Genomic DNA, 12,411 nt, shown 5'->3' on the forward strand with positions numbered 1-12,411 from the left:
ACAGAATGCTCTCAATATTTTTCGCCCATGTGATTCTTAGATTCATGTGAATCTAACACAAGAAGGTGTTTGATACTGTTCCCAACAGGAACCAGAGCGGCAGGGCTAGATGTCCTCTCACCAGACTGCCCTGTGAAGGTGCTGTCACTTTTGATGAATTATCAAGACTTTGTAGTGGGTGTTTTACTGGCCGAAGGACAAACTGGAGACTCCCTGGGTCGAATGTGTTGGTGGGGCACTGAATCTGATTGCTAAAAGGTGATTCAGCTGCAAATTAGGCATCAGTTTAGGGTTGTCTAGGCTTGGCATCTAAAGGGAGTGCCTGCTGTAGCTGAAACCTCATAGGTCTTCTCTTCCGATTTGTTTTCAAGGCCTTGGGGGTATAGAGGCTTAGAGAAAATATATAGTTGTGCCTCAGACTGATGGGCCTCATCTGTTTAATGGAGAAACACCAACCACACTCAGTCTGGGCAGCATTTTAGAGCTCCGTGGTATAACCACTATCTAGCTACATGAGCATTTGAAATGTGGCTAGACTGAATTGAAATGTGCTGTATAAAATACACACTTAATTTCAAAGACAGTATTTTTAAAATGTAAAATGTTTCAAAAATTTAAAAATATGGTTTAAATATTTTAGATATATTGGGTTAAATAAAATATATTAGTAAATATTTCACTTGTTTTTTGACCTCTTAAATGTGGCTACTAGAAAATGTTATAATGCTGTTAGGAAGTGCTGTTCTAGAACACAGAATGTAGCTGCTGTGACTGGAGTGTGACTATGAGATAGTTGCCTGACTGGAGACAATGAAGGCTCAGGCCAAGGTAAGCAGAGGGCTGACAGGGAAGAACTGGCACAACTAGAGCCGAATGTTTGGGGGAGGTATGTGTCTGCCAAAAAATGAATATAATTTCAGGTGACTCAATAGAAGTGGTTGTTCTGCCCTGCTCATATCTAGATAACTCTTACTTTTCCTTTAGGTCAGGGGTCTTCTAAGCCAGAAAACCTTCCCTGACTTAAGTGCACTCCCTTCTATGTTTGCACAAATCTCTTTAACTTTACCTCATTATAGTAAAATTATGTTTTCACATTTTGCCTTTATACTCAAACCTCCACCAAAATATTGTGAGCTCTCTGAGGGTAAGGACTTTGTCTTATTATCGTTATACCTGGAGACAGATTAAAACAATACAATGTTTGTGGGGACCAGGGAAAAGGGGAATGGGAGAGGCTCCTCTGGTTAGTCTAAAAGAAAAGTATCAGGCACCTACTTGACTCCTTATTTGATTTCTTTCTGACCATGAGAGGGGTTGCTGAGATGTCCAAAGATGTGCAAATGGCGGGATCTGGCGCACCATAGTAGGCAGGGGAGTGAAGATATCTGACCTCCGGTCTTCCTAGACCTTCAGGTCACACGGGAGTTGTTCTGTTTATAGACAGCACTGGCCTTAGTACCCTTCTTCCTCTATTTTCCTTGCTTCCTTATAACTAGGTTTCTCTACTCCCTTCCTCAAAAAGAGTGACGTAGGTCCAGGTGTACCCTCCCACCTGGCCTGGGTCTTCTCACTTCTTTGTAAGGCCTGAAAAATTCCCTGGTGGGGGATGGTTAGAAAAGGAAGAGGAACCTTCTTTGTAAGTGTGGAAGTCAGAAGGGGAGGGAGCAAAGTGACAATTTATGTATCTGGGACAAATATATCTTGGACCCAGGTTTTGCCATCTGTCCGCATCCCCCCATGCCCTTTCCCCTCCAGTGATCAAATAGCTCTCTGGATGCCCCTTAATTCTTTCACCCCATCCCTTCTGATCTACCCAACACTTGCCCAGGCAACACCAGTCCAGGAGAACAAATGGAGTTATGCACAGCATTGGTGATTTCCTGGTATTGTGCCTCCAGTGGTTATGGCTGGAGACACACACATCCTTCCAATTATTTCTGAGCATACCCTGGAAATGTCTTATGAGCCCTCTTCTTCATTGTGTGCACCTGCTAGGATGCTCCCTCCTACTCAGCCCTGTTTAGTGGGATTTTTCAGCCTACTGTAAAGCCTACTGCTGCCTGTAAAGCCACCTAAGTGCATCACTTGCTGGTGTTCACCATGGTAACAACAATGTATGGGAACAGAATATGTTTCTAGAGCTACTGGTGCCACCACTTCTGACAAGTTACTGGGGTCCCTGAAATAAAACACCACAATGCAGGTGAGTACCAAAGTGGGGAGAATTTTTAGTTCCTTTTAGAGGTGCTAAATCAGTATTGCTGATTTCCCAGTATCTTAGAATACTTAATGAAAACAGGTCAGGTGCAGTGGCTCACGCCTGTAATCCCAGCACTTTGGGAGGCCGAGGCAGGTGGATCACTTGAGGTCCAGAGTTCAAGAACAGTCTGGCCAACATGGTGAAACCCCATCTCTACTAAAAATACAAAAATTAGCGGGGCGTGGTGGTGGGAACCTGTAATCCCAGCTATTCAGGAGGCTGAGGCATGAGAATCACTTGAACCCAGGAGGCGGAGGTTGTAGTGAGTCGAGATCACACCATTGCACTCCAGCCTGGGCATGTGGTGGCTCATACCTGTAATCCCAGCACTTTGGGAGGCCGAGACAGGCAGATCACTTGAGGTCAGGAGTTTGAGACTAGAGGTCAGGAGTTTGAGACTAGCCTGGCCAACATGGTGAAACCCCGTCTCTACTAAAAATACAAAAAGTTAGCCAGGCCTGGTGGCGGGCGCCTGTAATCCCAGCTACTCAGGAGGCTGAGGCATAAGAATCCTTGAACCCCAGGAGGCAGAGGTTGCAGTGAGCTGAGATTGCACCATTGCACTGCAGCCTGGGCAACAATAGCGAAACTCTAGTCTCCAAAAAAAAGAGAATACTTAATGAAAACAGTCCCTCCTAAGATTTTCAAATAAATGAAATACCACATTAATCATATTGTTTTATTATTACATTAAAAATCAAATAGTATCACTAGGTTTATAATGAAAAACAGCAAACCCTGTCCCAGCCCTCTACACTCTCAGTTTGTACTCCCTAGATATAATCTCTTCTTCCAGCTACCTCTTCTGGTATTTATCTCCGTATTTCTAAATAGCACGCTTATACTACTAGTTCTTAATTTTTCAGTTTGGGCCATTATTTTACTTTTTGTTATAGGAAATACAGTATGTATTTATACTTTGAAGACTGCTAATACACACATGTACTTCTCCATCTTCCATCCTTCTGTTTATATCACCCTATATGGGTAGAATACTATTCATTATACTATTATAAAGGTACATAATTGATCCAGTTAGCATAATATATTTCCTTTCTTTTGATTGATGTTAACTGTTGTCTCTTTCTCCATGCAGCCTTGTTAAGTACCTAGCATTCAAGTGTCTATAATCAATTTATTCCAAACTCTCCTCTCAAAACATTGAAACACATCAAGTAGTCTATCAGTTTATTTTTTAAATTGGAGACAACTCTCTAGGAGCCCATCATCCTCCTTCACTGCAGACTAGTTTTTCTCTAAGCCTACTGCGCAGCTTTTGTACTGAAATAATTTTATCCCTTCTTCTGTTTTCCACTTCTTTTGTTTTTCTGAAAGATTTCCACCTTCCAGCTTTTCTGCTGAATTTTAAAATTTGTTATGTTTTAAATTTACCAGAGCACTTTCTTGTCAACCTCTCTTTTAATTAAAAACATTTTTTATTTTTGTAATTTAAAGTTTTATTGTAAATTGACAAGTACAAATTAGATATACTTATAGGGTACAAAGTGATGTTATGTATATACAATGTGGAAAGATTAAATCAAGCTAATTAACATATCCATCACCTCAAATACTTCTTTGTGGTGAGAATACTTGACATTTACCTTCAGCAATTTTGAAATATACAATACTCAAAAAATGTATTCCTTTTATCTAACTGAAACTTTGCACTCTGACCAACATCTCCTTGTTTCCCCTACCACCTACTCCTACCACCCCTTCCCCCTACTCTCTGGTAACCATCATTCTACTCTGATTCTATGAGTTTTAGATTCTGCATTGGGAATCATGTGACTTTGTCTTTCTGTGCCAGGCTTATTCCATTTAGCATAATGTCCTCCAGGGAAGCACTTTCTTGTCCACCCCCTTCCCCTTTTTAAATAGCAGTCTGTTCCATTTGGTGGATGTGGTATCTTATTACTCTAAGAATATTTCTAATGTTTTGTTTCTTGAATTGTCTGTGTTGAATTTTTAAGACTTTGTTTCTGTTTTGTGTTGGAAGCTTTTCTTAAATATCTGGAGATCCTTGGCCATCCATTTGTATGTAAGAGTGGGGCACTAGAAAGCCAATAGAAAGTTCTGTGTACACTGGCCAGTAAGGTGGCTCACACCTGTAACTCCAGTACTTTGGGAGGCCGAGGCGGGCAGATCACTTGAGGCCAGTTCAAGACCAGCCTTGCCAACATGGTGAAACCCCATCTGTACTAAAAATACAAAAATTAGCCGGGCATGGTGGCACGTACCTGTAATCCCGGCTACTTGGAAGGCTGAGGCATGAGAATTGCTTGAACCCAGGAGGTTGAGGTTGCAGTGAGCTGAGATGATGCCACTGCGCTCCAGCCTGGGCGACAGACCAAGACTCTGTCTCAAAAAAAAGGAAATTCTGTGTACATACTCAGGACTTGTAATTAGTAGGACATACTGAGTATTTTTCAAACTTCTGGTCGCAAACCCATTAGTAGTTTGTGAAATCAATATAATCAGTTTTATTTCCCCCAAATGACAGAACAGAATGGAAAACACCACCTCAGAATACATCATACATAGAAAGGGAATTATTTTATGAAACTTTGGTTTCTTACACACACATGTCATATATACATATTATGTACTGGTTTGGTCCCATAAAATGGGAGGTTTTTTTTTGTTGTTTTGGTTTTTTTTTATTGTGGGTGTTTCTTCAAAGAAATTTGAAAAAGTACAACTTAGGATAATCAAGGAGATCTACAACTGTCAGGACAGGTAGGTCTTTTCTCTTAGAGAGGTTAAGTTCTGTCCGGGCACGGTGGCTCATGCCTGTAATCCCAGCACTTTGGGAGGCTGAGGCGGGCAGATCACGAGGTCAGGAGATTGAGACCATCCTGGCTAACACGGTGAAATCCTGTCTCTACTAAGAATACAAAAAATTAGCCGGGCATGGTGGCACACGCCTGTAATCCCAGCTACTCGGGAGGCTGAGGCAGGAGAATCATTTGAACTCAGGAGGCGGAGGTTGCAGTGAGCCGAGATCGCACCACTGCACTCCAGCCTGGGCGACAGAGCAAGACTCCATCTCAAAAAAAAAAAAAAAAAAAAACCAGAAAGGAGGTAAGTTTTCCTGGAGTAAAATTCTCTAAACTTTTGCCTGCCTGCTAGTCTGATAGACAGTGCTCATTCATTCAGGTATTTGTTGAGGACTTACAAACACTGTTCCAGGTTCTGGATATACATCAGACAAAACTGTCTCCTGGGACTAGATTCCAGGGATGGAGATAAACAGTAAGTTATATAGTATTTAGGTCTTGTGTTAGGTAACACAGCAACGGAAGGGAAAGCTGAACATATATATATATAGATGCTGGTAAGAGGGTGGATGTGGTAGATGAATGAAATGGAAAACAAGGTCATCATCTGACAGTGAAAATGGGGAAGGAAGGGTTGGAAGAAAAGAGAAAGTGTGAAATAATTTAGGACACAGCACAGCAAACTATAGACTGTGGCCAAATCCAATTTTAGTGCAGTCCACAAGCTAAGAATACTTTTTTACTTTTAAACGGTTGGGAAAAAAATTTAAGATGCTATTACATCATGGCATGTAAAAAATAAATGCAACACAAATTTCATTTATTTACATATTGCCTCTGGCTACTTTCATGCTACAGTGGCAAAGTTGAATAATTGCAAAAGAGACTATGACCTGCTATGCCAAAAATACTTATCTGGCCCTTTACAGAAAAAGTTGGCTGACTCCTGATCTAGGAAGATGGGAAGGTATATAGAGTAGGGAAATATGATTATCAGGTAGCATTAAGGCCTGAAGGTTATGGACATGAATTTAAAGTAAGACTAGTCAGCATAGTTGCTGCACAGAAGTAGGTACAAAGGCAAAGAGCTGGCTTTAAAGTTGTGATTTTGCAAAGTGAGTGTGACAAAAAGGGGTAAACTAAGTTAAAAGTACATGCAAGTTACATGATTATAATGGTTGATCCTGGGATTTAAGTTGATTATGACAGGAAGAGAAGGAACTTGGAGATTAGGGACAATGAAAAGGTGGTAGGGAGTGTTGGAGTTAAGTTACTAGATGTCTGGAAGATAGACGGTGGTCAGACAATGAGATAGATCATGGAGGGGTTACAGTTTTTGATAATAATGAGATCTAAGGTATGACTGAGAGTGAATGGATGAGAATAGTAGAGAACAAGGTCAGTGGAAAACTATTCAAAGAACCTATAGTCAGGGTGTTGAGACAATTATCCCTGTATGTGATTAAAAATCGCCCAGAGTTAAATCAGGAGTAGTGCTGCGGGAAATGAAATGAGCAATGAACTAAACTTACTGAGAAATGAGAGGGGATGACCCAGGGTTTGTAGATTTTGTAGATGATAGCAATGAAGAGATATTATTTGATTGTATGCAACTCAAAGCTGAGAGTTTTAAGGGAAGATAGGAGACATGTCTGGAAGCAGTAATGAGGAACAAGAACATCATCTACCCCATCTCCAGGACCAGTAATAGGAGGACTGTGGGTGAAAAAAATCACCTTGAGAGGGCTGCAGTGAAAGCAGTATCCTAAGATAACAGCCAAGTTTCAGACTGCTGGGATCCAAGCCAGGGAAAGGTTTCTTACTCTTCAGAATGCTGAGCTTTAGGCTGGGCACAGTGGCTCACACCTGTAATCCCAGCACTCTGGGAGGCCAAGGTGGGCAGATCATTTGAGCCCAGGAGTTCAAGACCAGCCCAGGCAACATGGTGAAATCCCATCTCTACACAAAATACAAAAATTACCCAGGTTTGGTGGCGCATGCCTGTAGTCCCAGCTACTCAAGAGGTTGAGGTGGAGAATCACTTGAGCCCAGGAGGTTGAGGCAGCAGCGAGCCATGATCACGCCACTGTACTCCAGCCTGGGCAACAGAGTGAGACCCTGTCTCAAAAAAACAAACAGAATGCTGAGCTTTAAATCCCTAAATTCAGTAGGATGTCTCCCCTCAGCTCCCAGTTGTTCTTGGTGGCTCCAACTAGTTCATCTTCCCCAGGAGATAACGAATGAATGAATGAATGAGTTTATAAGGGGTGAGGATCTCAGGACGAACTTACTTTATAATCTTTCAAGTAATCATCTTGTTTTTAGCCCTCCACCTACTCCCTCTTGCTTTCCAGATAACTGATGCCTCCAATTCCTAAGCCTTTCTGGGGTTCTATGGCACAAACATGCTTGCTTATTGCTAGTAACACTCCTCCATCCCCCGCCCCAGACTTCTGCTTTCCCTGGTCTACTCAGTTTGTTCCTTGTTTTTTGCTTTCCAGATTCAAAGATTTTGTTGACATTGCCTGGATGCTGCCATCTTTTCTCTCATATTCTTTGTCCTTACATCATTTAACATTCCTTTACTGTCATTTTAGTGGCATTTCACGAGGAAGCTGTGTTTCCAGTCCACCATTCTTTTTTGTTGTTTTTGAGACAGTCTTACTCTGTCACCCAGGCTGGAGTACAGTAGCATGACCTCAGCTCACTGCAACCTCTGCCTCCCAGGTTCAAGCGATCCTCCCACCTCAGCCTCCTGAGTAGCTGGGACCACAGGCATGCACCACTACAACCAGCTAATTTTTGTATTTGTAAGTAGAGATGCGGTTTCTTCATGTTGGCCAGGCTGGTCTTAAATTCCTGGCCTCAAGTGATCCACCCTCCTTGGCCTCCCAAAGTGCTGGGATTACAGGCATGAGCCACTGCACCGGGCCAATCCACTGTTTAAAAAGTTGTCAACAAGAGTTTAGTTAAGGGGTCAGACATGTCTGACTGGTTGACTTTTCCCAGAATGCTGCTTAGTCCCTCAAAATTCCTGATGGGTCCACTCACCAGGCTTCTGATATACACAGACAAATCTGAATCCCAGTGGTGGAAACAACCTAGGCTGATTCTGAGTTTTCCACTGCATTTCTTCTAATTGTCATTCTTTTCCATTCCTGTCCTTTCTCTCATCCCTTACCTGCTGATAATGAATCTTATCGTTTCTAAAATTCCACTCTCCTGGGGGCATCCACAGCTGGATCCTCTTCTTCACTGCCATTCCTCAGGCCTTAGAACAGGTCCCCTTCATACACCCTTGTGCTCCAACTGGTATTTAGGAAACCTGTTCACTTCAATATAGTTTCAGGCCAGGCTCACACCTATAATCCTAGCACCTTGGGAAGTTGAGGCCGGTGGATCACTTGAGGTCAGGACTTTGAGACCATCCTGGCCAACATGGTGAAATCCTGTCTCTACTAAAAATACAAAATAATAATAATAAATATATATATATATATATATATAAGCTAGGCATGGTGGCATGTGCCTGTAGTCCCAGCTGCTCAGGAGACTGAGGCACGAGCATCACTTGAACCCAGGAGGCAAAGGTCACAGTGAGCCGAGATCGTGCCACTGCACTTCAGCTTGGGCGACAGAGCAAGACTCCATCTCCAAAATATATCTGATCTATATATAGATCTATATATAGGTATATATAGATCTCTTATGAGAAACTCTTATGAGCTCAGTTTCTGCAGGACTGGGTAATTGCCTCCTCATTATGGTCAGCTCCAGCATCATTCAGATTCTCTATCCTTACCCATTTTCAGAACAAGCAGGATGAAAATCACTTATCACCATAGCACCCACCCTCAAGCACAAGGCTCTCTGATGTTTTCAAGGAGTCCAGCATTTCATAACAGAACCTCCTGATTAGTTTGCTAACTGATGAAAGCAGAGTTAAATTCCTGTTATGCAGGCTTAGAGTACAGGAGATTCTATGTCCCCATTTCCTCTGCCCCCCAGTCTATCCCTTGGCAAACACAAGTACCTCTACTAGAATAACCATACTCCCTCTTCCCAACCCACTTCTCTTGTTTAAGGGAACTGGCAGTGTTTGTGTATGTCAACAGCATCAGAGTATCTGGGTTCCCTGGAGAGTTAGATTTTCTGTATTAATTACAAATTGGGGGATTACTCTGACTCCAGTAAAAGCAATACCAGGATTGAAGTCCCCTCTCGGATTATTATGGTGGCTGGGATTTGCTGGAAGAAGCTTAGGTACAGAAAAGAATGTAAGAAAGGTGCTAGAAGGAAAGAATAAGGCCTATAGCATGAGGCTGCCAGAACCTTTGGACGAGTCACTATCTAAAAGCAGGTAAAGACCCAGCTTTTTGTCCATTCTAGTCAGGCACCTGGTGGCGTCTTTCAGAACATACTGGCCCGGCGGTGGCTTAGGCCTGTAATCTCAGCACTCTGGGAGGCCGAGGCAGGAGGATCACTTGAGGTAAGGAGTTCGAGACCAGCCTGGCCAACGTGGTGAAACCCCGTCTCTACAAAAAATACAAAAATTAGCCAGGTGTGGTGGCGGGCACATGTAGTCCCAGCTACTTGGGAGGCCGAGGCAGGATAATCGCTTCAACCCAGGAGTTGGTGGTTGCAGTGAGCTGAGGTTGCACCACTGCACTCCAGTCTGGGTAGCAAAGCGAGAACCCATCTCAACAAAAAGAAAAAAAATGAAAAATAAAGAACATACCACAACCCTTTAATAAAAAGGTCTCTGAGAAAACAGCTATCACAATGTCCATGTACTTGACACCATGTGAGAAACAGCCTCCAGTAAGTCATTGGCCAGACAGGTGAGTATGAAATAGGATAACACTGTATTATATATAGCTCAGGATGCACTGATAATAGAAGTTTGAAGCACCAGCTGACAGAAGAGTCTAAGCGATAACACACAGACTAGTTTGTCTCTGCTTCTTGAGAACAGCAGCCTGCAACCTTCAAACAAGCTCATAATGCATGAGTCAACAAGAAGCTATATTTGATTCACAAGGCCACTTTAATAAAGATGCCCTAGAATCAAAAAGTTGGCATGAGAAATTATGCCCAGGCTGGGGTACAGTGGTGTGATCATAGCTCACTGCAGCCTCTGAACTCCTGGGCTCAAGGGATTCCCCCTGCCTTAGCCTCTGGAGTTGCTGGGACTACAGGTGCGCACCATTGTGCCCAGCTAGTTTTTAATTTTTTTTGTAGAGGTAGGGTCTCATTATGTTTCCCAGGCTGGTCTCGAACTCCTGGCTTCAAGTGACCCTCCCACCTTGGAATCCCAAAGTGCTGGGATGTGCTCAGTATTAAATGTCATGAAGATACTGTTAAAATAATAATTGTGCTCAATAGTTGTGTCTTTATACTATTCTGAGCCTTAGGTTTCTTTTCTGTAAAACTAAACAATACTACCTTCTTTGCAGGAGATAGCATAGTCCCTGGTTTATAGTAAATGCTTTCCTCCAATTGAGTCAAGATATACCTCTCTGCTACCTCCATCTGTTAGAAATGCTTGCCTTCTGGTACCAGAAAAAAAAAACACTTTCCACATGACAACTCTGAAGACAATAATCATACTACCATTGCGCTTTTCTGGAATGTGTCACAAATTGCATACATGTCCCTGCCTTACAAATGACATCTCCTATACACGGAGTCCTTAATATTGCTACATTCAATGTATAATCAACTAAAACATCAGTATCATCTTAATGTGAATTTGTTAATCCAAGTTCTCCCCCACTATACAAGTGCAATAAATATTTTAAAATGAAGGTGTGTGTGTGTGTTGTATATATATAGTATATACTATATAATATATTTTTTTTTTTTTTTTGAGACAGAGTCTCGTCTTGTCTGCCAGGCTGGAGGTGCCAGTGCGATCTCAGCTCACTGCAGCTCTGCCTTCCCCCAGGTTCAGCATTCTCCTGCCTCAGCCTCCCGGAGTGGGACTACAGGCACCCGCCACCAAGCCCAGCTAATTTTTTGTTTTTTAGTAGAAATGGGGTTTCATCGTGTTAGCCAGGATGGTCTTGATCTCCTGACCTCGTGATCCGCCTGCCTCAGCCTCCCAAAGTGCTGGGATTACAGGCGTGAGCCACTGTGCCTGGCCAACAATATATATTCTTTTTTTTTCTTTTGAGACGGAGTCTCGCTCTATCGCCCAGGCTGGAGTGCAGTGGCGCAATCTCGGCTCACTGCAAACTCCACTTCCTGGGTTCACACCATTCTACTGCCTCAGCCTCCCGAGTAGCTGGGACTACAGGCGCCCGCCACAACGCCCGGCTAATTTTTTTTTTTTTTTCAGTAGAGACGGGGTTTTACCGTGTTAGCCAGGATAGTCTTGAGCTCCTGACCTCATGATCCGCCCGCCTCGGCCTCCCAAAGTTCTGGAATTACAGGCGTGAGCCACCGCGCCTGGCATATATTCTTAACGCTGTGTAAATTTTAATTTGTTGGTTTCATTCTTTTGAGATGATTATGAATATTGATTCTATCACTCATTGCTTAAGGGCCAGGCAGGTGAACCACTTGACATTTTTTATCATCAGAATAAATTGACAAAAACAAAATCTTTTGAGGTGGAATGGCAGTATCTTCTGAGTAGTAATTAAACCATAATTCTAGATGGTGATAACCATCGTCATAATGAAAGCATGTTGCTTGTTGACTATTTAACCATGCTGTTTAAGTCATATTAAAAACATCAATACTTAAAAGTTTCCATTATCTTGAAAATACATTTATTTGAGATGCCATTTGGATAATGACTTTAACTATACATTAAGGTTCATTCAACCCTTTCCCTTCCCAAACCTCTCCTATTTGTTTGAACTAAAAATATTTCTTTTGTTTGTTTGAGACAGGGTCTTGCCCTGTCGCCCAGGTTGGAGTACAGTGGCTCAATCATGGCTCACTGCAGCCTAGACCTCCTGGGTTCAAGGAATCCTCCTGCCTCAGTCTCTTGAGTAGCTGAGACTACAGGTGCACGCCACCACTCCTGGCTAATTTTTTTAAAAAATTGTATAAAGACATGCACACGTATGTTTATTGCAGCACTATTCACAATAGCAAAGACTTGGAGTCAACCCAAATGTCCATCAGTGACAGACTGGATGAAGAAAATGTGGCACATATACACCATGGAATACTATGCAGCCATCAAAAAGGATGAGTTTGTGTCCTTTGTAGGGATATGGATGCAGCTGGAAACCATCATTCTCAGCAAACTATCACAAGAATAGAAAACCAAACACGGCATGTTCTCACTCATAGGTAGGAATTGAACAATGAGATCACTTGGACACAGCAAGGGGAACATCACACCCCGGGGCC

General features: G+C 42.5%; 1 long non-coding RNA gene across 2 annotated transcripts; it reads left to right on the forward strand.

Annotated features, from left to right (window-relative positions):
* The first annotated feature begins 751 nt into the window (after positions 1-751).
* LOC108541773 (uncharacterized) lies at positions 752-10,821 on the forward strand. Of its 2 annotated transcripts, XR_001889064.1 has the most exons (4): positions 752-828; positions 1,996-2,203; positions 9,433-9,532; positions 10,500-10,821. It is a non-coding gene; the product is annotated as an uncharacterized LOC108541773 (long non-coding RNA). The 2 variants fall into 2 exon arrangements; XR_001889063.1 differs by lacking the exon at positions 752-828 and having other exon boundaries at positions 1,303-2,203.
* Positions 10,822-12,411: the final 1,590 nt, after the last annotated feature.

Source organism: Rhinopithecus bieti, unplaced genomic scaffold (genome assembly GCF_001698545.2).
Source record: "Rhinopithecus bieti isolate Rb0 unplaced genomic scaffold, ASM169854v2 scaffold_20891, whole genome shotgun sequence".
NCBI classification, from domain to species: domain Eukaryota; kingdom Metazoa; phylum Chordata; class Mammalia; order Primates; family Cercopithecidae; genus Rhinopithecus; species Rhinopithecus bieti.